General features: G+C 48.5%; 1 pseudogene; it reads right to left on the bottom strand.

Moving 5' to 3' along the window:
* Positions 1–2,761: 2,761 nt before the first annotated feature.
* LOC149346541 (membrane metallo-endopeptidase-like 1) lies at positions 2,762–8,790 on the bottom strand (annotated as a pseudogene).
* Between the last annotated feature and the right edge of the window lie 10,994 nt (positions 8,791–19,784).

The following is a 19,784-nucleotide window of genomic DNA, read 5'->3' on the forward strand; positions in this document are numbered from 1 at the left end:
CACTTTTTGTCGACATAGGCGCGAAATTCCGCTTGAAGCTCGTTCCGTGTTGGAAACTCCGGTGATATCAGCACAGAAGACACTGCAGTCAAAGGTCTTGGAATATAGGCGTTTGTAAGGAAACAAATTATGAAGCAGTGCATGTAGAAAGTACTCCCACAGCGTACTTGAACCTGTGGGCCTGCGACTGGTTAGACTATGCATGAGCAAATACCGACAGTCATAACAGTCACGTGTCATTGGGAAAAAATGGCACAGAGTTGATAACAGTCCATTTTCTCAGTGGGAGAAATAAAATAAAAACTTAATATATTATTAATGTGCAAATGGAAAGCTTATTCGTGAGCACTGAGAGTTGCTCTGCCTTTAATGTCATTTTATGTCTGTTTTCTTCCCTTTTTGAGACTGTCCGCCGCTGCAAACAGAGGCAATAGCCACAAATTATCTGTTAATCTGTTACGTAAAACGCGAGGGCGTTTACGAATGTTAGTGGACTAGGTAGATTGCGCTGTCCCATTGCGCTAGCAGACCGGCAATGATTTTTGGTAATTTTGACAATTTACGTGCACTGAGAGGTTGCTTTGGGTGCAAGTTTCTCGAAAGCGCATGTCTTTTGAGCAATGTAGCCAAAATTTGTTGGGCAACAGCGCCAAGGCTAACGCGTTCTCGAAATTCTAAAAACTAATATGGGTATTATTTACGGTGGGCTACACGCTTCTCAATAATTACGTAGCCTAAGAGTAATAGTTGAAAAGTAAACTACTGAGTATTAGTTAACCAGTCGGCTAGTTAGCACGTCTCAGATGTATTCTCCTGTACTACATGTCGTTGCGATCCAGTGGCCCTTGCACTTTAAGTAATATTATTTCATTCAATTATGAAAGTAATTAAGCAGCATGGAAGAAGGAAATATCAGGGCCTCCTCTTCCCCCCCCCCCCCTCACTCTCGTAGTTTTTACTCGCCCTCCCACATTTTCTCTTCTTCCTTTCATTTCTTTTTTTTCTGTCCCCTGGTATTTCCTTCTCCCACGCTCCTTATTAATTCACTTGTCCCTGTTTTGCACGTCAACGCAGCCAGTCATACCATGCTGCCTGTCACAGCTGGACACATAGTTTCAAGCCCACATTTTCTCTCTCTCTCCCACACTCCACACCCACGTATTTCGTTCTGCTGAGCTGACCTATTTCTTTTCACAGTTTTCAATGACAACCGGTTAATATTCTCCAGCATGTCAACAAGATTCAGTCTCCCAAACCTGCCCCATAGCAGCCTCGGCCAAGCATTCAGTGGCAGGAATACCACGTTTTGGTCGAAAAGCGGTCACCCACTATCAGGACAGTGTGGAAGTCTCCATGCTTTCGAAGGCTGCCAGTTTGCCCGCAGCCCTATCGCCTTGTCGAGACGGGTTCCTCGATACAAGAGATCATCCTCAAGTGAACGGGCAAACGCTCGTAATCTCATTTTTCAGTTTGCCAGGAAACTTTTTTGAGCGTCAGTGGTAAATGACAGTCTACCAGCACACACTGGCCTATTCGTAGCACTTTCGCCGGGAGCGGGCCCGGGCGCGTATTCGCCAACTGCAGCCTGTACAGCCACAAGGCTTGAAACCACGGTGAATTGGTCACGGTGACTGAAGATTGTCACAACGGCTTACCTGAAAGGGATAATAAATCCCTAAATAATGCTGAAAAGTCTATACCAACGTATTGTTACTAACCATGTAATATTTAGTTTAAATTCAACTGATATTCCAGCGCTCTGAATAATCTGTGTAAATGTATGCAGAAAATCTTTTGAAAATCTTAAACGGCGTTATATGCCACTAAGCATCACGATTTGCGACCTAAAAGGGAAAAAAATTAAAAAATGAAATTAAAAAGAAAACAATAAAATTACAGTACAGGGAGCTGAGTCGAACGACCGACCTTCCATACGCAACACGTGCCTCCAATCCACTGCGCCATAGCGGCGATGTCTAGCCGCCGTTCTGAATGAATATTTATAACCAGCCTTAATGGTGGCTGCTACCTGCCGGTGGGCGGCGCTGTCATCGCTGGCTGTACCGGCTGCATTTGGCGAACACGCGGCCCCGGGCCGGGCACCGGGCCGAGCTTGGCAGGCCGAGCTCGGGCCGTGCTCGGCCATTGAGCCTTGGGCCCGAGTCGGCCCTGGATCTCTTCCAGATTGAGAACCCTGGAGCTATCATAAGTTTAGTACCGAGTCTTTAGGGCCATGGCCTGAACCAAATGAACCAGAGCATTTATTTAGTCGCCATTGCCGAATGCTATTCCATAGGCCACTGCCGTTGGTGGCGCCAAGCTATATGGGACACAGGTTACTATGGGCCCTCCTTACCGCATATTCATATAAACGACTAACAAAGACGTTGATGCAACAGTGACTATTGGGTGGTAAAGAACTGTCTTCCTAGCAGAAACAAGGAACAAAACAACAAAGTATTTAAACGGTTCAAGTAAAAAACGCTTCCGATTATTAAGGTGTAAAAATAAAAAGGCCCCTGTGAAGAAATTCCTCGACACTACCAATACATCGACCCCTGTCAAGAAAACATCTCGCTGGACGTCAGCAGCACATGGACACATGGCGAAACGTGAACAGCGTTGTAGAGAGTTTGGCAGCTTGGTGAAGACAATCGCGTATTGCATGCATACAAATGATGCTAGCCACACAGCTCGGATAATAGAGTAGGCGTGATGCAGCAAACTGAGGAAACCACAACGACACATATGCGCAGAGCTGACAGCAAAATACACGACGTCATGTCCGTGTCCCAGCTACACGGTCACAAAGCAGCAATGGCCAGAAAAAAAAGGAAAAACAGCCCTGAAATTCACCCAGCGTTCTTCTTGAGCGTGAACCACATTTGTGTAAACGGCTAATAGGGTGGCCACGGCTATAGCGCTGTGTAAGCCACAGATCGCCCGGTCTAAGTCAGCACACAATTTCTTTCTGATTCAACCTAGAAAGCACAACACTATAAGCGCTTTCTCAGCGGCATATACGCCGCCTTAGAATTATGCCTGGCCTCACGAACCAGCAAATCGAAAAGCGCGTGCCATTATAGTGACGTCAGTTCTGGGCATTTGCCCTAAATCTCCCTATTTTGAGGGGAGCAGAACGTGTCCTTCGCTGGCACTGTCCTCCAGGTCGTTAACGAGAACAATCAGCAAACTATATCACAAGTTCTCAATGAAGGCTGTCCCGGCAGCATAATAATAGCTGAAGTGGTCACATTATTTAAACTAGAGTTGAAAATAAACTGTTTCAGGAGTGAATGCATGGTCATTAAACCACAGCGTTGTCTATGATGGTCATCAAGTTCTATGCAGAAAATCAGGTGAATACGAAACGGGTATCTCATGAAATGTCACGGCATCCGGAATATGGAAGTTTTCCAGTGGAACCGGTCAACCAAAAAAATTGCACTTTTTCTGGGGATTCATCCTGGAACCATTGGAACATTCGAATGCTCTCGCGAATGCTGCCGAATTGCGCACGACGATGTCAAAGTCTGAGGAGAAGGCGCTGCTAAAGCCACGTATAGTGCAGGACATGTAACACATGGTCATGAAGAGGGCTTTCTCCGGCGAAATGTCCTTTCCGACGTAAACACCTTCGCCGTTGTCGGCGTCTTCCATTGCCGCGTACGCAATCTCCGCCGCCGGCAACTCTGGAAACACGATCGCCAAACCGTGGAAGTTGAGGCAGCTGTCTCTCTCCTGGTAGGCTTTTCTCGTCTCTTCGGAGAAAATGCAGTCCACCTCCATGCCGTTCGGAAGCCAGCGGATGCCCTCTTTGTCCAGAGCCCTCACTAAGTTAAACGCCAACAAGTACCCGAGGCCGCCGAAAAACATGGAGTTCGGGCCGCCACTGTAGTAGAGTGGAGGGTAGATCATGTAGGTGGGTACATCTAGGTTGTCCAGAACGTAGTCGAGTCTGGGGTAGGATGGCGGAAAGTTGGGTGCAAGCTTCACAGCGTCCCAGTGCACCTGCGAGTCGTTGATGCGACGCACTCTCTCGCTGGCACGGTGCATGACCCTGCGTGCCTGAATCCAGAGTTCGACGAACAGTTCTCCCGTGCTCTGGTAGTCCTTGTAAATCTCCTCCAGCGCTTCGTTGTTCAGCAGTTGCTCTTCGAGCCATACTCGCATCTTCACCGACCTCAGCTTCTCGCTGGCGATGCGTTTGCTGTCATCGTCTAGCCAAGCTAGCCCTCAACTGTCTTGATGGCAACGGAGACCAGCCTCTGGAATCCGGCCCCAATGACTTCCAGGTCCTTCTCCTTGTTGTCGATGGGGACTTCGAGGGAGAGGACAAGCGCCTTGAATGTAGACTCGGTGTGGAAGCTGCAGAAATGGGAACGGTAGACGTCGACCTTGTGCCTGGCGCCGAAACGTCTCAGGAGCATCCGGGGCTCGCCAATGGGCGCAAACATCTGGACGAACGTCGAACCGAACAGGCTGACAAGTCGTGGTCGTTGGTAGTCCTTGAGAAAGCCCCCGACGGTCTTCAGGAGGTTCTCGTCGCTCAGATTTACGTTGTCAGTGGCTGCCAGTTCTGGAATCAGCGCTACGTTTTCCCGAAGAAGGTTGATCCAGGTATCCGAGTTGATTGGCTGCGAGTGGTTGCCAATGTCTTCTAGGCGGAATGCAGCCGGGGTCCTCATTCGAGTGAATGTCATTTCGCAAAGCTGGATCAGCACGGTGCCCTCCAGGCTGCGTGCTTCCTCGATGGTTTCCTGGAGGGAACCATCGTTCACGGGAGCCGTGGTGTTGAGCATCAGGTCTCCGTAGTATCCCACCCAATACGCAGCGTAGCTGCTACGGTCCTTGACAGCGTCGTACTGGTTCAAGAGGAACGGCAGCGACGGAGCGAGGCTGAACGCCAACAGCCATTTTCCAAGCCGGGCGAGCACGCGGACTTCGAACCACAAGTGGACCTGCCACCTGTAGGACAACGCCACCAGCATCTCTAGGGGGTTCGCGTCGGCTCGCGGTGGCTCCGGCCAGCTGAGACCCATTTCACGCATGAGTCCTAGGAACTGCGGCAGGTGGGCGCCGCCGTGGTCCCGTGCGTTCATGCAGGACTTGAACATGTCGAAGGCCTTTGCTGCCACTGGGAACTTAAGGGCACCCTTGATGAGCAGTTCCCTGAATATGGCGAGCCGCGAGAAGGCCATGTCGTCGACGGGCGTCTTGACGTGCTCCCTGCGGTCCGTCGGGGGCAACCAGGAGGAGCACACGTAGGCGGAAAAGTCTTCACACGGGTCGATGCTCCTGTTGACATCTCTCGTTAGGAGTTGCACGTGCAAGCGGCAGGGCAGGCTGTCGCAGTATTTCCTCTCTGCTGGAGACGGGGTGTGACCCCTGAACACAAAGGTGACGAGGGCCGCGAGCAGCAAAACTGTGGCGGCGCAGGCGATCCCAGCGATGGCCATTTTTTTCCGGCGAGTCAGCTGCAAGAAAACGGTGAAATAGAAGGGGTCTTTGAAAAGGCTGCGTGCCCACTTTGTAGTGAAATACAGTGAACCTACGACATGACTCGGCACACAGGATTAAAACCCAAGCAGCACGTATAATTGACCCAATATTGCAAAGAGGTGGGTTTATTTTTCTAATACATTTCGAATATTGGGCCGAATTGGTGCGCTGCAGGGGAACGAGGCATATACGTTCCATGAGACCGAGTTGCAGCATAGTGAACGCGTGCTAGCGTATACACGTATACCATACCAGCCAGCCTCAAATGTATCATGCGACGCGGCAGGTGTGTGTGTGTGCGTGTGCGTGTGCGTGTGTGTGTGTGTGTGTAGCCAATGGCGTAGGTGTAGAAAAGCTCACAGAAAGAATCCGGCTCGTACCATATACGCATCTATAATACGCAAGTGCGTCTCCAGTCTGATAAAATCAGAAAAGGGGATAAAGCATGGAGGGGTTATTGTGCTAACCCTTAACGCCACATTCATCGCTAAAGGCAAGAATGCTTGCACAGAAAGTGACGCACATATTAATGACTTGCCTTTAACGAGCGTCGAAATCTCTTTTATAAAAAAGTTAATCCTTTCGTGCTCATAATCCGCCTAACCTCGAAAACAAGGCATGAATACCCCGTGTAGCACCAACATTAAAGCAACGTTATAAAATTGTAATGAATTTGCAGTACATCGTTACACGTCACACCAAGAGTTTTTTTAAAGGGATACTCCAAGAATTTTAGGCGCTCCAGTTTAATTCTGCAATGAAATCTGGCGTTGCGAAGTCCATAAAAAACAGCGCCGTTTTTTTTAACACAAACCAAGCGGAAAGCATTTTCCCCCTCATTTTTTCCTTGAATTGGTCCACCTGGCAGCGGCACCCCGAACTACTGCTCCTTGATGCTCTGACGTCACAAGCCTCTCTGTCTCCGCGTCCAGCCGGCCTGAAAGCTTCAGCGTCCCGTCGCTTGTGTAGAGCATCCGCTTTAAATTCGGGAGGTGCAGGGTTTGATCCCCAGTACCGATATAACTGGTATATATAAATGGGTGCATTATAACGGGGTTTGAAGGTGCTCCCTTCAGGTTTAGGTTTAACTTACTCGTGATAGACGGCTCTAACAGGATTTATTTTCTCAACATGGCTCCTACGAATACATTACACCTAGCTAGCTGAAGGATTCATTTATCCTTCCCTGTCACGTTTGCTTCGTACTACGTGCATGAGCGTCAAACCGGAAAAAATTGGTTGGCCCGTTTTAGCCGGAACCAATGCGAAAACCTTCAAATCGCGTTAACTGCACAATACTTCTGGGTGAAACGCATGAGAAAAGGATCTAGGACCAGCCGTTGCGTTCACGGTGAGTGATTCGTGCCGCTGTCGAAACAACTTAAATCGGCCTCTAGCGGTAAAGGTAACTTGTAGGCTCTAGCCCTCAATTTTTCAGAAGCATTAGAAAAAGAAATACATGGAGAAAAAGTATTTACTTAAACCAAAAATAAACATTGTTATAAAGTTTCAGTTTCATGCTGATAGCGACCTTCATAGCACCGGAAATCACGCGATCTAAAGAAACCAACGTTGCCAGGTTAGTACCCTGTAATTTGTTCGCAGAATAACGTCTGGCTATTAAGCACCTTAAAGGCTACCACTAACCGCGGTAAGCGAAATTGCGGTAAGGACGTGGACTGAGGCCGCCAACCTTTTAGCCCGAGGTTCTTTAAACCGGGCTCAGGTGGCCTCTGATCGGGGATTCACGAAGGAGCGCATGCACTCATTCAGTGAGCTGACCCAGGCGCACAGAGCCTTACGCCAGCTCTACCCCCGCCCCACCCCTCCCTAGATAACAAACACGCAACACTCTGGCGCAGACTACAGACACACACACTCCCTTCACCCCTTACCCTAGCCCATTATCATCCCTCTTTCCCCACTCCGGCATGCACTCTATGCCCAGAACCCTTCGCCTCTTCCCTCCACATCATTTCCCTCTGCCCGGCGGACCCTCCCCCGCGGGATCTAGAGAACCTCAAGACCTGGGAGGACTGGGAGACCCTGCTGCGCTCGGAGGACCCGGCCGTGCAGACCATCGCCACCGGCCGTGCTGCCAGTGTTATGGACCTTCGGAACATAAACACTTGAGTGCAGTGGGGTCGTGCGGGGACCCTGGGGCGTGCCCCGAATTCCTCTGTAAATAAAGTTTTTTCTCTCTCTCTCTCTCTCCAGACACAGCATGTCAACTGCGTTGTTGAAGCTAATTACTGTCCCTGCGCGTAAGGCAAATTACACCAGAAATGATTTTGAACTTCTCCGGCTTTGCCTATCAAAAATTGGAAGGGATACTTAAGTTGAGCAATTAAGGGTTTGATGCGTTAGCTTAAATTATTGCAGCGTTTAAGCAGTGGCCCTGCGATGGCAGGTGTTGCTATCGGTGGCATAGAGTTGCTTATTATTACCTAGAGGGAAAGCTGGCGCCCCGTCTATGGGAGCTTCTGTAGAACTTTCTCAAGACCGCTTCAGCAACCATGGGCGCTCTAAGCATCATGAGCTGATGAGCTACCGACTGCAGAACGAAAACATTTTGCAAAAACATAACGCAAAAATAAACGCTGCTCGGTAGACAAGAATGCCATTACATTCATTATCCCGTCTGTAGATTCGAAGAAACTAGCAGTTAAACATGTAGATACAATGTTTGCCCAAAATAAGAGAGGGCTTTATCTCCTATTGGCCAAGTATTACACATTAGAGAAACTAAAGAATTGCGAGGACACTTTGGCAACTAAAGTGTAGAGAGGCGAAAGTCGACGACACTATGCCGCGACGATTTCCGGTGGATGTGACGTCATACCGTTCCTACGGCTGTATTGACGTCCGTGCTATTTCGACATTTTTGTAACTAATTAATCTACAGTCATCAAACTTGACTGCTAGGATCATTTTGTACTTCTCTATCTGAAGCGACCATTCGTTTTCTCCTATATTTTTTAGTTCCAGGGTTAACACAGGTCAAACGCTGCCAAAGGTATGACACCCTCTGCTAGCGGGTGACAGTATGAGCCATTAAAGGCTTTCGCCTTAATATTTCGTGCTTAACAGGCACACTTTCAGAAACCACCCCCGCTGGAAAACGCACTGAGCGCACTACGCACTCACCCCAGCCTTGGCCGAGAAGGGCCCAGCAGGATGTGCATAGCTGCCGGTGGACATCTCCGACATGCCCTTCTTCCCTCTGGAAATCCAGCTCGTGTCCCTGGCATTTGTCAGGAAGGAACGACGACCAGCTGGACCGCGCATCTCCTCCGCACCGGTAGACCTCCTGAGGCCCGAAGCCGCCTGAGCGTCGGACGGTTTTCGCGAGGACAGTGTCGACTGCTGCTGTGGCGCGTCCAGCAGTATAGCCGCCGACACCTGCGGCTTATCTGGGTCGTTCGCCATGTTGTCGCTGGGGTCCGCGTGCGGCGGTAGCGGCGCATTGCCGTCGGTAGGAGAAAGAGTACGCGTGGACTTGCGTCTAAGGGAGTGGGCAGTTGCAGCAACCAACGGCGGGTGATGCTGCGTAGCCGTTGACGCTGCAAAAAAATCAAGGACGAAATATTACCGGGAAACTGGTTTGTAGCGTAAAACAGCGATAGGACAGAGTCGAAAGGATGGATAAACAAGTTTCTGTCAGGAAATGGCACTGCCCTCTATTAAGGCGGAAGCCTTTAATGCCTCATCGTTGTAAGCAGAAGTTGTCGACAGAAAATGTCACGCTTTTCAGTTGGTCGAAACGGTCGTGACGTCACAGTGCGCGAATTTCAAAGGGGGCCAATTGCACTTTAGCTACTAACCATGCAACCAATTAAAGGGATCGTATAGTGATGCTCCAAGTTAGTGGGACTTACTTAACCAATTAGCCTTTCTAGTCAGATCAGATAAACAAATAAAACAGAGCAGGAACTTTTCCGAGCTTGAGAATCGAACCCCGGTCTCCGGAGTGCGAGACCAGCACGCTACCACTTCGCCATGCCAGCTCGATGATTTGGAATGAACAAAGGCGCGTCTAGTGACTACGGTGTCTTCGTTCATTCCCATCTTCCTCCCTTCCCGTTACGGCGAGGTTTAGGTGTACACCGAGATATGAGAGACAGATACATTTCCTTTCCTCAAAAAACCATTTTCAAAGGCGCGTGTACTGAATACGGTGTCTTCGTTCACTCTCATGTCCCTCCCTTCTTCGGATGAGGTTCAGGTGTCCACCGATATATGCGAGACAGATACATTTCCTTTCCTCAAAAAACCATTTTCAAAGGCGCGTGTACTGAATACGGTGTCTTCGTTCACTCTCATGTCCCTCCCTTCTTCCGGTGAGTTTCAGGTGTCCACCGATATATGCGAGAAAGATACATTTCCTTTCCTCAAAAAACCATTTTCAAAGACGCGTGTACTGAATACGGTGTCTTCGTTCACTCTCATGTCCCTCCCTTCTTCGGATGAGGTTCAGGTGTCCACCGATATATGCGAGACAGATACATTTCCTTTCCTAAAAAAAACATTTTCAAAGGCGCGTGTACTGAATACGGTGTCTTCGTTCACGCTCATGTCCCTCCCTTCTTCCGGTGAGGTTCAGGTGTCCACCGATATATGCGAGAAAGATACATTTCCTTTCCTCAAAAAACCATTTTCAAAGACGCGTGTACTGAATACGGTGTCTTCGTTCACTCTCATGTCCCTCCCTTCTTCGAATGAGGTTCAGGTGTCCACCGATATATGCGAGACAGATACATTTCCTTTCTTCAAAAAACCATTTTCAAAGACGCGTGTACTGAATACGGTGTCTTCGTTCACTCTCATGTCCCTCCCTTCTTCGGATGAGGTTCTGGTGTCCACCGATATATGCGAGACAGATACATTTCCTTTCCTCAAAAAACCATTTTCAAAGGCGCGTGTACTGAATACGGTGTCTTCGTTCACTCTCATGTCCCTCCCTTCTTCGGATGAGGTTAAGGTGTCCACCGATATATGCGAGACAGATACATTTCCTTTCCTCAAAAAACCATTTTCAAAGACGCGTGTACTGAATACGGTGTCTTCGTTCACTCTCATGACCCTCCCTTCTTCGGATGAGGTTCAGGTGTCCACCGATATATGCGAGACAGATACATTTCCTTTCCTCAAAAAACCATTTTCAAAGGCGCGTGTACTGAATACGGTGTCTTCGTTCACTCTCATGTCCCTCCCTTCTTCGGATGAGGTTCAGGTGTCCACCGATATATGCGAGACAGATACATTTCCTTTCCTCAAAAAACCATTTTCAAAGACGCGTGTACTGAATACGGTGTCTTCGTTCACTCTCATGTCCCTCCCTTCTTCGAATGAGGTTCAGGTGTCCACCGATATATGCGAGACAGATACATTTCCTTTCCTCAAAAACCCATTTTCAAAGGCGCGTGTACTGAATACGGTGTCTTCGTTCACTCTCATGTCCCTCCCTTCTTCCGGTGAGGTTCAGGTGTCCACCGATATATGCGAGAAAGATACATTTCCTTTCCTCAAAAAACCATTTTCAAAGACGCGTGTACTGAATACGGTGTCTTCGTTCACTCTCATGTCCCTCCCTTCTTCGGATGAGGTTCAGGTGTCCACCGATATATGCGAGACAGATACATTTCCTTTCCTCAAAAAAAAAAAACATTTTCAAAGGCGCGTGTACTGAATACGGTGTCTTCGTTCACTCTCATGTCCCTCCCTTCTCCGGATGAGGTTCAGGTGTCCACCGATATATGCGAGACAGATACATTTCCTTTCCTCAAAAAACCATTTTCAAAGCCGCGTGTACTGAATACGGTGTCTTCGTTCACTCTCATGTCCCTCCCTTCTTCGGATGAGGTTCAGGTGTCCACCGAGATATGCGAGGCAGATTCATTTCCTTTCCTCAAAAACAAATTTGCCGACGAGCACGGCCAAGTTCCGCCACGGCTTGACTAGCAACCCAAACCGCAGCCTCATGGACGAGTTCAGGCGTCTAAACGAGCATCGCTTGACTACAATCACCCAGCGGTGCAATGGGATCATGGAAGCATCACAGCTTCCACTAGCTTGTGCGAATGTACGTTCACTGTCGCTACACGGTCAAGACGTCGCACATGACCATGTCTTGGCTCGGTGCAAGGTTCTCTGTCTAACTGAAACATGGATGAATCACTTGGTGGCACCAGTTGAGATCAAAGGCTTTCACTACATTACAGGAGCAAGTCGTGCTTCCAACCAAGCAGCGGGAGTTGCCATTTACGCGCACCCAGACGTCAACCTAACACCGCTACAGTTTGACGACTTGCACTTTGATGTGGGGGAAGTGTGCGGTGTCAAGCTCGAAAGTGGACTTAACGTGGTGTGCGTCTACTTGTCACCTCACATATCCCAACGGGCTGGCCATGAATTCATGGGACGAGTGCTACCAAGCTGGTTCAAGTTTGGCCCAATGATAGTGGTAGGAGACTTCAACCAGGATGCCAGAACGCATCAAGACTTCCTAGATGGAATGCAGAAATCCCTGGGTCTGCACTTGTCTACTCCACGGGACAAAGCTACCACCAAGTACGGAAGCTGCTTGGATTTGGTCTTCAGAACCCACCCCAGCGTCAAAGATCTAGACTACATATCACTCCACTTCAGTGACCACAAGGCGGTAGTAGTCGACGTAGACCCGATCAAACATAATGAATTCACCGGGCATGAGCCATCTGCGGAAATCTCCCCCGACCTAAACTTTGAGGAAGTCGTGGATACAGAAGAAGTAGAAGAAGCCGATAAAGAGACGCACTAGGGGAGAAGTGAAAAGCGCCTCTGAAAGTGTGTAGTTTTAATGCGCAGTTAAAGTATACAGCCAAATAAAACACTAGTCAATAACAAACAGTCTCTCAGTCAATGCCTAACAGTGCTCCAGGAAAGGCTTCCGCCTTGAAGCAGTTTAGTGTGCCAAAGTGCCCCCTGAACTTTTGTTGTAGCGATAGCTACTCTACGCCAGCCGCTTCGCCTCTTCAGAATGGTAGCACTTTCGCTGTGTTTGCACCCCGGCCGCGGTCGCGCCGACCTTGAGCCATTGCCTAGCAACCGCCGCGGTGGACACCCGAACCGCACCGTACAGGGAGGAAGTGGGATTGAAAGATGAAAGAGGGGCCGTAATGAAGAAAATGAAAGTTGTGTTTGAGGAAAGGAAATAACGCATTTACTGTCTCGCATATCTCGGTGGACACCCGTCATCCGTTTGTAGAGTAAAGGTGGAAATCGATTGAAAGAAGAAACAGAAAGAGGGGAGTAATGAAGAAAATGAATGTGAGGAAAGGAAATTACGCAGTAGCTGTGCATCCACGCCTAGGGACGAAGATGAATGAGGAACGCTCAGCGAAACGCGGCGGGGAAAGACTGCAATTCTACTTCGTGAGTTCCACTCGGCCAGCTGTAGCTATCGCGTCACTCCAGGTTTAACCAGAGCTAAACTAGACACATGATGTATATGCAGGGAGAGGACCGCACCCGATGCCCTACCCAAGCCCATTTCTTCTCCTTGACTTTGACTAGGATGCCATCAACCCACGTTTGTTCCCTCACCTACTCTGACCTCTTCCGATCTCTTAACGTTAAACCTATCATTGTTCTTTCCTCGAATTTCGACGGAGGCGAAATTCTAGAGGCCCGTGTACTGTGCGATGTGAATGCACGTAAAGGAACCCCAGGTGGTCAAAATTTCCGGAGCCCTCCCCTACGGCGTCCCTCATAGCCCGAGTCGCTTTGGAACGTTAAACCCCAATAAACCAAAACCAATAAACCAATTGTTTTTTTCCATAGCTCGTTGCCTTGTCCTTAAGCTGAACCATCTTTGTTAGCCTCCACGTTTCTGTCCCATAGGTGAGTACCGGTAAGATGCAGCTGTTGCATACTTTTCTCTTGAGGGATGTTCGTAAACTGCCATTCATGATCTGAGAGGACCTGCCAAATGCGCTCCACCCCGTTCTTATTCTTCAACAGCCGGATACAACTCAAGAATGAATAACGAAGCCAACTAGTTAATCCCTACTGTAAGTTACATTAATGTCCTAGAAATGAGGCGTCTCTCAGAAATATGACCTGTACACAAACAGTTTGAGACTAGGAAGGCGCTTCACCCTCTGAAAAAATTTGGGGAGGGGGGGGGGGGGGGGCGGGGTCGCTTCTACGGTACCTGAGTCAAATGCCTTCTCGCAATTTGTGAAGGCTATATATAGAGGTTGGTTTTTTCCTGCTGATTTCTCTATAACCTGATTGATAGCGTGAATATGACCTATCGTCGAGTATCCTTTACGAAATCCTGCCTGATCATTTGGTTGATTGAAGTCTAGGGCTGTCCTGACTCGTTTTGCGAATACCTTACTAAATGCCTTGTAGGCCACGGACAGTAAGCTGATCGGTCTGTAACTCTTCAGGTCCTTGAAGTCTCCTTTCATATGGATTGAGATAACGTTGGCGTCCTTCCAAGCTTCCGGCAGGCTCGAGGTCATATAAGGCATTGCGTATACAGTGTGGCTAGATTTTATAGCACAGTCGACCCATCGCCCTTCAACAGATCTGCTGTTACTTGATGGTGACGAGCTACTTTCCCGCTCTGCATTGTTCCCATTCTTTCTTTACTTCCTCTTTCGTTACTATGGGGATGTTCCATTGCTGTGCCATACTTCCTATTTAATTTACGTCCAGATTACATTGGCTATTGCATGTCGATTACTTTTGACAACTCTGCTAGTTCTGTTTTCTGTGTTGGGTTGAAGGCTTTCATACTTTGGCGTTTAAGCTTTTGAGAGCGCCTGCCAATATTGTGTGTAACCATCCGACCGCCTACTTCTACGGCGCACTCTGTAATGATAGCTTTTAGATTACCGTTTACTGCTTCAACAACAAGGTCGTCGTCCTCGGTTGAATATGAATATATGTTTTGCAGCGAGACCCTGATATCGTTTGCTGTTGTGATTGGCCAGCTGAGTGAAAATCGCCGAAGGCACCACTCCGCTTTATGGGTACGACGCGATAGCGTAGTAGCGTAGTATGACCAGCTTGACATATTTGAACGCATTTTTCATTTTTCAAATGTCTCAATTAATTAATTGATCAATTACACAGTCCAAATTTTCTTAATTAGCATCATCATCAAGCACTGGTATTTCCATTTGGGCATTTTGACACCTCTGAACCCCCTTTTTTCAATCTTTTTTACATTTCTTTATTAATGAATTAACTACAACGATTTCATCAAATCATCGCTGATCACACACCAATCAATTATCAATCACTACAACCACAAATTACCATGATACGGTTTTTTTTACGCAGCCCCCGATTACTTCTGACACCCGATGCCGCCTATTACCACGCCGACGTGCTTTTTGACAGAACGAGCTGTATAGGCTATCGAGTAATACAGGGAGGCGAGGACCATAACCCATTGTTACCAGCTGTTTTCTTTTTTTAATGCGAAAGCATTTCTAGGCTATGTCGGCGGGGTCGTGCCAACAAAACGAGCCCGCAGCAGTTCTGACGTTCTCAGAAGAGGTAGCATCAAAGGAGTGGTTGTAATCGAGAAAGGACTATGTGAGGATGCTGCGCAAAAAAAAAAAGTCGATAGGATATTTAGCTAATTATTTAGAGCCAAAAATGTCGAAAAAAACGTCGCAATAGCGCGGACGTCGATATAGTGAGTGGACAGCAAAGCAGCCGTGCGCAGAAAGAAAGTGCAAAAATAGGCAAAGGAGTGAAAGTAAAGTTTGAAATGCATTGACATGTATGTGATGAGTGATCATTAACCGAACAAAAAGTTTCGTTGCCATAGAATAATTAGTCAGTTATCAGCAAGAACATTGGACGGTTAGACGGGGATATAGTAAGTGGACGGGAAAGCTACCACGGTGCTAAATTTGAAAACCCAAAATGTTTGATTGATATAAAAAAGGTATAATCAGAGTAAATAAATAGATCTTTATTTAAAGCACAAGATAATTATGCTAACCGACTTGTTAAATAACAAAACAAAGATAAAGAGAGGCAAAGAGAGGCAAGGAGTCCCAAGGAGGCCTCAATCCTTTCGCATTCTCCACATGCGGGTCGCCTCAGTGATTTCATATTTTTGTAGCGAGAGCTACACTAAGCCAGCTGTTCGAACCTCCAGCGTGGCACACCTCGAGCTCCGTGGCCTTGAGCCGGTTGGTCACGTGGTGCGGAGCAGCTGCTGCTGCCGGCGGCGCGTCACACCGACGAAACCGAGCTGCATCAGCCTTGCGCATGGGCAGTGACAAGGTGGGGGGGGGAGAGAAGGGGAAAGATGTCGCAGCTGCAGAGGTACCCGGCTCGGTGGAGCTCTCGAGTGACTCCAAGTTTAACCAGAACTAAACCACAGCCAATTTTTTAGATTGTATCCTGCACGCATATCCTTAAACTGCTGCTGCTTTTTAACAAACTCGGAGCTTACTTAAGGGGTTCTGGTGTCGCCAACATCCTTCCCCGATTGCTGCAGTGTGGGCAAGTTAAATGTGCTCACCCACTACTTTGGCCGCCGTATTGTCCGCTGCCTCGTGAGACTGGTCTTCCGCCACTTCCGCCACTGGCTCCTCTTCTGTACCGCTCGCCGGTGCTTCGAGCGGCTCCTTCGAAGGCGTCCGCTTCCCATTGGAGCCCTTCTTGGAACTCCCTACTTGGCAGATGTGTAACAAAAATTGAAACAAACTGAATTTTTCTGAAAAATTTAGTCTTTGTAACTTTACTTCTACACATTATTTGCGAGCACTGAGATATACCGGCATATGCAGGTGATTACGCCACAAAATTTAAATTTATTAACGCTATAAATTAAAAAGAACACACATTTTCCTTAGGTCGCTTATGACTGCTAGCTTAATTAAAATGGGCCACAACGAGCCCCTCGTGTCCCTACATCCGTCTTCTCAATAGTGCCATTAAAATAACAGAAAAAATATTAACGAATAGTTTACTTTCTCAAATCGTTGAAGGGGGACGCAGCTTCTCAGCAAAAATTTGTCTATTTCTTAATTTATTTTGAAGTATATTATAACATATTAGAAATAAATTTATTACTCTCAAAATTTCATTTGTAAATCTCCATAAAATCGTTTCCTAATATAAGATTTCTCTTTGAATCTTGTGAAAAGGCTACGAGATTTTAGAAATTGCGGCAGAAGGCTGATTCAATGTTCATTACGTTCCTACTGACATGCTGCAGGATAAGACTTTCTTAGAATTTTTCGTCGCAAAATACAAATCTCAGCGGGATGCTTGAATTTTTGGAAGGATAAAGAAAGGGGGTGAAAATTGATAAAACAGCCATCGCAGTGGTTTAAATCTGTTATACGTAGTGAGACGAGCGAACTACTCGGCGAGCAATGTCGACAGGGTGATCAGACGCAGCCTGATTTCTGTACTGAGCCGTTCTCGAACTAGGCCCGACCTCCATGGCGTCGCGGAGGGCACCGGAGTGTGTGCTGGAAGCGAGCGCAGCTGCCGCGCTTGTATACTACGCGTTACGTGGTTAGGAGAGGGGGAGACGTGATCAGATGAGCGGCGAGACCCGGCGCGGCGGTAGAGTCTACTAGCGGCGGCGGCCGGCACAGCTGCGGCGAGTCACGTAGTAAGACGTCAGGCTTTCGCTCTTACTTTCTCCGCAATGTGAGCATCTAGCCAGAAAACCGTAACACCCATTGTGCAAACGATTCCCCGCAATGAGGAGCCACCGCGGCTCACGAAACATTTTTTTAGAGCACTTCCCTATCGGATTTAGTAAAGAGACATCGGGATGGCATAAAAAAACGACACATACCTACGGATACAACTTTAAAAACAATCTTTTCGTCCCTTCTCTCGGATCTCAAAGCAGAGTCCTCCCTTGTAAACTGCTGCTGTTTTGAACAACCAAAGTTGTCGGTAAGGATTTCCGCTGTCGCGGACATCCGTCCCCAACGATTGCAGTCTGGAAGAAGTTAAATGTGCTCACCCGTTTCTTTGCCGGCCTTATTGTCCGTTGGCTCGCGGGGCCGCTCTTCCGCCACCGGCTTCTCTTCGGGTCCGCTCGCCGGTGCATTGAGCTGCTCCTTCGAAGGCGCCGACGACTTCTCCTTGGAGCTCTTCTTGGAATGCTTCCGCTCGCCACCATGGACGGACGCTTTCCTGACGGGGCTCGCGTCTTGTCCGTCGGACGTACGTTTCTTTTTCCCGGTCATCCCGCAAGGTTGCACTGTATGACGGTCACGGATAATTGAAACGTCTTTCACAAGTAACAGCGCGGCAGAGGGCTGCACGTTAAGAACTTGGGTTCCTGAAGACGGCTTATTACAGACGCGCGCGAAGGGCACTCTATGGGTAATCAAGACACGTGTGTTCACATGTTGGATTTGTCTGTTGGATGTGTGATTATTTGCTTCATGAATGAGATCCCTAAATGTGCGTTCTTCTGGTACATCACTATCTGTCTATTGCCTGCCGCGCCCTGCCGCGCCCTGCCGCGCCCTGCCCTGTGGTGTCCTGCACGGTGTACAAATTTTCCATCCAAAGAAAAAAGGCTGGATGGCTCGGGCCATACTGCCAAAGCTATGTCCCATTTTAGAGCGCAGCTCTTTGGCGTCCGTTCCTGGGTTTCGCGTCGTCGTCGGCGTCGGCCTCGTAACCAGCTCCGCCCCCCTTTCATCCCCCCAGCGCTATCGGCGTCAGCGGCATCAGTCAGTCGCTGCTATCTCTTCCCTCCTCACTTTATCGTGTTGTCCGCTTGCTGCGCGCGCTTCTGCCCGCATCGTTTGCCGCTGGGTGTACACGCCGCCCCCCTCCCCCCTCTTCCTGCGAGTCTCCGGTTGTCAAAGCGCCGGCTCGAACTTAATTCCTTTCTTCGCTCCTCCTCCAATGCAACCCCTGTGCGGTGGCAATCAGAGAGCCAGATCGGTGGCGGCGGATCTGTATATGTGCACCGCCCGAGCCGAAATTGCGAATACGTGTGAAAAATAAAAAAAAAAATCTCTGATAGCGCATGCATGTGTTGCTCGATTTCTTTGCCTAAATCTATCGAAAAGGTGAAACAGCTTATTTGCTGCGCTCAAATTTCGCATTAGGAAGTAACGTAATCGTCGGTAATTTTTGAGATCTCTTCTTGGTATGAGGTAACGCGTGGTACCTGCGCATGATGCTCAGTGAATGCCAAAAATTGACTGTCTTGACACTGAGTGTCTAAAGTGCGAGGAGGCTAAAGCGTTTCGCACCCCTTTGACTGCCTGTATGGCACTGGTGACGTCCGCACTGGATGATGGTTGGTTGGTTGGTTGGTTGGTTTATGGGGTTTAACGTCCCAAAGCGACTAAGGCTATGAGAGACGCCGTAGTGGAGGACTCCGGAAATTTCGACCACCTGGGGTTCTTTAACGTGCACTGACATCGCACAGTACACGGGCCTCGAATTTCTCCTCCAAAGAAATTCAACCGCCGCGGCCGGGATCGCGGGTTCGATCCCGGCCGCGGAATGCCACCACCCCATCGGCGCGATGCATTGCACTTTGAAGGCAACGCTTTCTACGGGAATGAAATGGCGCAGTAATTCTGTGTCATCTCAGTGGAGACTTGAACCGCACCATACAGAAAGGGAGGAAGCGAGAGTGAAAGAAAAAAGGGAAAGAGGGGCCGCAATGCAGAAAATGAAAATTCTCTTTAAGGAAATGAAATTACGCAGTAACTGTCTCGCATATCTTGGTGGTCACCCCTCATCCGTTTGTAGAGGAAGGGAGGAAGTGGGAGTGAAAGAAAAAAGAGAAAGAGAAGCCGTACGGAGGGGAATGAAAATTGTATTTTAGGAAAGGAAATTACGCAGTAACTGTATCACACTCGCTCCTCGCGCATGCGCTGTTGGGGCTCTCCGGGGCTCCGCGAAATCGCTCACACCTAGCGTAGTGTTGCTTCCGCAACAAACGGCCAAAGTGGCGGAGACGGTAACTTGGAAAGCGATAAAGGCCTGTGGAAGCTCGCAAGCTCAGAAAATACATATGCGAAAGGGGCTCCATGAGGGGTATACTCCAATGCATTATTGCAGTGGTATTGTCCGCGGTGGTCTCGTCCAGCAGTCGCCGGCCTGAGTGCAAATTCTCCTGGTTCTAGGAACGGAAGGCAGAAAATTGCCAACCAAACTCCCCCACATGCGTCCACTGTCTCCATTTTTTGCCGATTAGCGCCGAGGACGTTTTACGGCTCTTTCAGAACCCAGTTGAAAAAAAAATGACAATCATGGCGAAAACACGA

Source organism: Amblyomma mixtum, chromosome 4 (assembly GCF_055824585.1).
Source record: "Amblyomma mixtum isolate Tamu chromosome 4, ASM5582458v1, whole genome shotgun sequence".
Lineage (NCBI taxonomy): Eukaryota > Metazoa > Arthropoda > Arachnida > Ixodida > Ixodidae > Amblyomma > Amblyomma mixtum.